Here is a 5,969-nt window from a genome sequence, read left to right on the forward strand (position 1 = left end):
TACAAGATGAACATAAATTCATTTTCACATTCAAAATAGAACTGAAGATGTCCTAGGGACTAAGGCCAGGTTCACAAAGGAAGGGTTAATGCTGTCCTGGGGAATGTTCTGGAGACTGTGCATGGACCACAGAAAAGTAAGCACTTTAGGCTTCAACCACTGCTGAGGGGGTGGGGAACAGGAATGGGTACGGGAGTTCTTCTGATTTCTGCAATTACGAGGACAGAGAAGCCTATAGGATGTCAGAAAAAGTTACAACAATATTAAAAGAAAAACCCTCAGAATTTAAAGGGGTGGGTAGAGCAGTCAGGTAAGCAGGAAATTTGACGGGCAGTATGACTAATGAGGTGGGAATAATGATGAAGAGCTTCTAGCAAGGAAATTGGATGTTGAACACAATCACAGAAATGCAAAAGGGTAGGTCAAGGCTAGTTCTGCTGATATTCAGGTTATGTCTTAGTTGTAAATGGCCAGTGAGAACTCTTAAGGAAATTTCAGTCAAAATATTCTGTACTTGATTTGGCATTTTTATCTGTTTTTAGAAGATTCATATTACATTAGATTTGTTTTGTGTTTGTCCTGCGTGTTAGATATCCAGGTTGAAATATCCATTCTAAATATAAGAGTTCTCTGTTGAGTGCATTGAATTAAACTTTCAACATTTATAAAATGCCTATGAAGTACAAAATGTTCAGGAGAGTTTTCTAGATTCCTCATGGATCAAGCTTAAAGTGAAACAATTCTAAAGATAGGGAGATTATTTTCTTGTTATCATAATGAAATATATGTATGTACATATATATATATATATCCCTGCGCTATCGTTAGAGTGGATGGGTAGGATGGTGACAAGTAATTTTCAAATACTTGCAGACCTACACACAAGACAGTGTTTTGAAAGCCCCGTTTTTTCTGCCTGCAAGGAATATTACTCTGAAGCTCACAAACACATAAAGCTCAAGTGCTCACACTGTTATATTATAACTAGGAAAGCAGACTCTGGGGCTTTCTAAGAGATAGTACAGAGGGTGAGACACTCCACCTAGCTAACCTGGTCAATCCCTGGCTCCACACATAGCAACACCAGTGGAATCCTTAAGCCTAGAATCATTAGTAATCCCAGACCATCACCAGATGGGGCCCCTGCTGCAACCGGCGCTGTGGGGCCGAGCCAGGGGAGGGCTGTCAGGGTGAAATCAGCACTCGAGTCACACAGGGTTCCGTCATTCAGGAGATGGCATGAATGCGTGCGTGCGTTTATTCAGAATACAGGTACATTCAGTATGTTTCCACAGCCCACCCAAAAGAAAGGAAAGTGGATGGGACGTGGGAAAGTGGATGGGACAATGAACAGAGCCATGCACCAGTTGGTCAGCCACCTGGTGACCCTTTCGACATAATGCTATTGGTCAGAACGACCTGCTTTGATATAGGTTTGTCATATCTGCAAAGATTGTGCTGTTCCTCATACATCATTTACAAATCATTTACAAGGGTGCATTTTCCCCAAACTGAAACCTCCTGTACTGGGAAGTTGCCCAGCTTTGAGCAGGACAAAGGGGGAATGAAAAATCAAGCATTCTTTTACTTGGTCAGTAGGCAACATCTCACCCCTTTTTTCCAATTATGGCATGCCAGGACCCCTGTCTTAGGTCGTCCGTCGCCCCGCCATGGTACCCGTCCTTTGGGAGAATGCCTTAGCCCCTGTCTTGGGTGTGCGCGACGGTGACGGAAGTTGCCCGTCATTGGGTATACTGGGCAAGGACATATTTCCTTAACCGTGAGGAGGCACAGGGGAAGGTTCGTGACATTTCTACCAGACCATGCAGGACCCAGTGTGGCTTGACCAGAATGGAGCGTGGCTCAGAAAAGAGGGGCAGGGGTAGGGTAGAGGGGTGATGGGGATCTCTTCGTTCAGTGATCCGGGGTTTCTGTATGGGTCCGGTCCGCACTCCTTCTTCTCCTGCATTTTCCGGTACCAGTCACGGGATCAGGTCACTGCAACAGATAAAGAAAGAGGCTTCCCAGGCCCATTAGAAATACCTCTCTGAATAGGACTGCTCTTTGCTAGTTTCTCTCAGCTGCATAAAGTAATTTGAGTGATCTGCCGATCACGCTGCCAATCTGGTCTCTGACAAATCAGACAAGTCGACTCAGGATGCAGGGCCCAAATGTAAGCATCAGTAATAGTATGATCAGAGGGCCTGCTATAGTAGATATCAGGGTGGTGAACCAGGGGGATTGATTGAACCAAGACTCGAACCACCCTTCCTGAGCCTCTCTCTCCTTTTTACGCCGTTCCAGGCCTTCTCTCAGCTTAGCCATGGAATCTCGGACTACCCCCATGTGGTCGGCGTAAAAGCAGCACTCTTCTCCCAGCGCTGCGCACAGCCCTCCGTTTTTAAGGAAGAGCAAGTCGAGCCCCCTCCTATTTTGCAAGACTACCTCGGACAGGGAGGTCAAGGACTTTTCAAGATGGCTAATAGATTTTTCTATACGGTCCAGGTCCTCATCAATAGCTGCTCTTAGAGAAGATAGGCCAGAATGTTGGGTTGCCAGAGCAGCGATGCCAGTGCCGGCACCTGCCAGGCCTATGCCAAACAGAGTGGTGATGGTTAGTGCGGATATGGGTTCCCTGCGGTTCCTACGCAGGACATCAGGGGAATTGGACCAGTAGTCAAGGAGTACCTCAGCAGGGTGTTATATAATTTTTGGGATAACAATAACCATAAGACAAAATTCTTGGGAGGCATTAAATACTGAGCCTGCCAAGTGGGGAGTTAATCCTGAATGTGAACAGGCCCACCAAGCTCCAATTGTTGGTGAGATCCAGGCGGAGTTACTCCACCCTGGGGACTCCACATTCTGTGCACACAACTCCTTCTTGTTTTGAGGGACTGTACCTACACATGTCCTTGGCCGCTAATCTGGGTCATGGTCAGTCCCTGGGGGCGGGCCTTCCACTCCCCAGGGGCTCTGTAATTAACATTGTATGAGGCGTTAATACCCATGGCCTCATAAATCGGTGGCATGGGGCTATAGCACAGCCAGCAGGCTTCAGTCAGGTTTGGGGCAGTAACATTCAGAGTCTGATATGTGGCTTCGATAAGACTCCTGAGGGGGTTAATGATTGGGCCAAGACTGGGTTTTGGGATGGATGGGCTTAAGAGGGGGGTTTGTGTATTGACCTGACCAGGCGCTCTGGTTCCCAAATGGGTTTTTATGCATTAGTTGGATATACACAGACTGCACCTCTGACTCTGGCAAGTATCGCTGCCGGTGGTTGCCAGGTTCCTGAGGACAGATCCTTCCATTTCACCATTGCTTTAAGGGGAGCCGGAGTAGCGAAGTGACGTTGGGCTGCACTGCGGCCCGAATCATCGAGGAGCAAAAAATTTAAAATGAATAAGGTTGTGGATAGGAGTGCTTGTGGCCCTTGACAGCCTTGGTAGATCTCACCCTCTTTTGTTTTAGAAATATAAGTTTTGAGATGTCGGTGCGCTCGCTCTATGATAGCCTGTCCTTGGGGGTTATAGGGAATGCCTGTTGTATGTGCAATATCCCAGGTTTCACAAAAGAAATGAAAGGCGCGGCTTGTATAGGCCGGTCCATTGTCAGTTTTAATTTGCCTGGGATTTCCCATCTATGAGAAAGCGGTGGTAAGGTGATCTATAACATGTTTCGTTTTTTCCCCGGCATGTAGTGAGGCAAAAATCATGCCGAGTGTGTGTCTATTGAGACATGGAGATAATGCCGGTTACCCAATGAATTAGTGTGGGTCACATCCATTTGCCAAATATCATTTGCTCTCAGTCCTCTAGGATTGACTCCTAGGGATGGGGAATGTATATAAGGAGCGCAAGCGGGACAGACAGTGGTTATGGAGAGAGCTTCGGCTTTGGAACAACCCATATGAAAACGAAGAGACTGGGCATTAAGGTGGAATTTTTTATGTAGCTGTATGGCCTTATCATATTCTAGGAATGTCATTATTAAGCAGGTAGCTTTATCTGCTTGTTCATTACCTTCTGCAAGGGGTCTCGGGAGGCCAGAGTGTCCTCTAATATGACCCACAAAGAGGGGGTCCTTTCTAGCCCAAATCAACAGTTGCAATGTTTGTAATTGAGATAAAATTTTTGAGCCCTCACCTATGTGGAGTGCTGTTTCTAATTGGGGGGAAGATATTGGCAACATACACACTATCAGTGTAAATATTGAGGGGCTCATTAGGGAATGTCTGCAAGGCCAAAAATACAGCAGATACTTCTGCAAATTGCGCCGAGGTTTCAGCAAACTGTATGGCGTGAACATCCTGCCCATCAACCACTACGGCTAGACCGCTTTTAGAGCCATCGGTAAAGAGGGTCCGTGCGCCCGGAAGGGGGGTGGTCTTAATGATTCGGGGGAAGATAATAGGGTAAATCTTGAAGCTTTGCGGGAGTTTATGTTTGGGATATAATTTGGCCTTTAAAGGAGCAGACAAAAAGGCACCAGGAATCATCATATTGTATCAGATTATTAATCATTTCTTTGGAATAGGGAACGAGCAATATGTCCATATCCTTAGCAAAGAGTGCACACCCTATGGTTCTGGCCTTCCAGAGTAATTGAGAAACTAATGTGGGATAGAGAATCACCGTTCGGGTGGGGGAAGCCGAGAGGTGGACCCAATATAATGGACCAGTCTGCCAGAAAACTTCAGTTGTGGCAAACTCTGAAGGAAGCACTATAAATTGTAGTGGTAGATTGTAATCAATATGGTGTATTTGCATTTCTTCTAAGGCATCCTCTGGTTTTCTAAGAGCCAATTGTGCCTCAGGGGTCAAATGATGAGGTGAGGAGGGGTCAGAATCCCCCTTCAGTAGTTCAAAAGGAGGTTTGAGCTCTCCCGTGGGCAGGGAGAAGGATGGTCGGAGCCATTGGAGTTCTCCCAAAAACTGTTGCCTTTGTTGTAGAGTCTTTAAATGGGAGGTGGCAAACTGTATTTTTTGAGGCGCTATTCCCACCTTGTTTATGGTGTATCCTAAGTATCTGTATGGGTGAGAGAGCTGTACCTTGTCCGGGGAGATTACAAGTCCTGCTGACTCCAGGGTGACACGGACATGATCATAGAGTTGAAGTAACAGGTCTTTGGTGGGGCAGGCGGCTAAGATGTCATCCATATAATGAATCAAAAGTGCGTTGGGGAAACGAGCCCGGACTGTAGCTAAAACTGCTGCAACATATATCTGACACATAGTGGGACTATTAGTCATGCCCTGGGGAAGGACTACCCATTGGTAGTGCTGATAGGGCTCCTGAAAATTGGGGGAAGGTAGAGAGAAGGCAAATCTTTGACAATCTTTAGGAGCTAATGGAATATTGAAAATACAGTCTTTAAGATCTATCACTAACAATTGCCAGGACTTTGGTATAGCGGAGGGATGGGGGAGCCCTGGCTGCAGGGCCCCCATTGGATGCATGGTGTCATTGACTGCTCTGAGATCTTGCAATAATCCCCACCCGCCTGTCCTTTTCTTTATAACAAAGATTGGGATATTCCAGGGAGATGTGAATGGGGTAATGTGCCCCTTTTCTAATTGCTTGGACACTAGGGCATATGCGGCCTGTAATTTCTCTTTAGGTAGGGGCCACTGCTCCACCCAGATTGGATCATCTGATTTCCAGGTAATGGGGGTGGGGGGAGGATGCTCGACAGTGGCCCCGATTAAAAAGGCTTATGTTCCAGCCCAGGGTTTGTGGCCCCTTCCAGTTCTTCCACGGGCATGAGAGTTATGGGGAACCCTTGCCCCGGGGCTGGGTAATCACTAGTAATATGGGCTACAGTCTGGAAAGAAACCAGGGGGGTCTGGAGGTGGCCAGGCAGTGTGACTAGAACTGCGCCCATGGCCGAGAATATATCTCGCCCCCAAAGATTGGTGGGGAGGTCTGGAACCAGACAGTAGCTGCTTTTCTTCTGTGTCTAGATC

This window comes from Sorex fumeus, unplaced genomic scaffold (genome assembly GCF_029834395.1).
Source record: "Sorex fumeus unplaced genomic scaffold, SorFum_2.1 ptg000012l, whole genome shotgun sequence".
Lineage (NCBI taxonomy): Eukaryota > Metazoa > Chordata > Mammalia > Eulipotyphla > Soricidae > Sorex > Sorex fumeus.